This window comes from Scylla paramamosain, chromosome 44 (assembly GCF_035594125.1).
Source record: "Scylla paramamosain isolate STU-SP2022 chromosome 44, ASM3559412v1, whole genome shotgun sequence".
Taxonomy (NCBI): Eukaryota; Metazoa; Arthropoda; class Malacostraca; order Decapoda; family Portunidae; genus Scylla; species Scylla paramamosain.
Window position 1 is genome coordinate 9,332,839 of NC_087194.1, and position 675 is coordinate 9,333,513.

Below are 675 nucleotides of genomic sequence, written 5' to 3' on the forward strand. Positions count from 1 at the left end.
TGATAAACTTGTTAAGTTTTTACAGTAAGGTGTACGAGGCAGTAGATAATGGAGATAGTTATGATATCTTATATCTGGACTTTAGTAAAGCATTCGACAAGGTGCCCCATCAAAGGTTCCTAAGAAAGGTTAGGGCGCACGGGATAGATGGGAAGGTGTTAGGTTGGATAGGGTCATGGCTTGGTAACAGGCGACAGAGAGTGGTAATAAACGGCTCGAAATCCGAGTGGGGTCATGTCATTAGTGGGGTGCCACAGGGATCAGTATTAGGGCCATTGTTATTTCGAATATATATTAATGACTTGGATAGTGGAATTAGTAGTGATGTTAGTAAATTTGCGGATGACACAAAGATAGGTGGATTCATTAGGTCAGAATCGGATGCCATCGCCTCGCAGGCAGACTTAGATAGAATGAATGAATTGACGGATAGACGGAAAATGCAATCTAATATCAATAAATGCAAAGTGCTTAGCGTAGGTAGAGGAAACCCACACAATAGGTACACATTAAACACCCAAACTCTGGTAAGTACAGGGTACGAGAAAGATTTAGGAGTTATAGTTAGCTCTGAACTCCGTCTAGGGAAACAATGCATAGAAGCCAGAAACAAGGCAAATAGGGTACTAGGATTCATTTTTAGGAGTGTTAAAAGTAGAAGGCCGGAAGTAATAT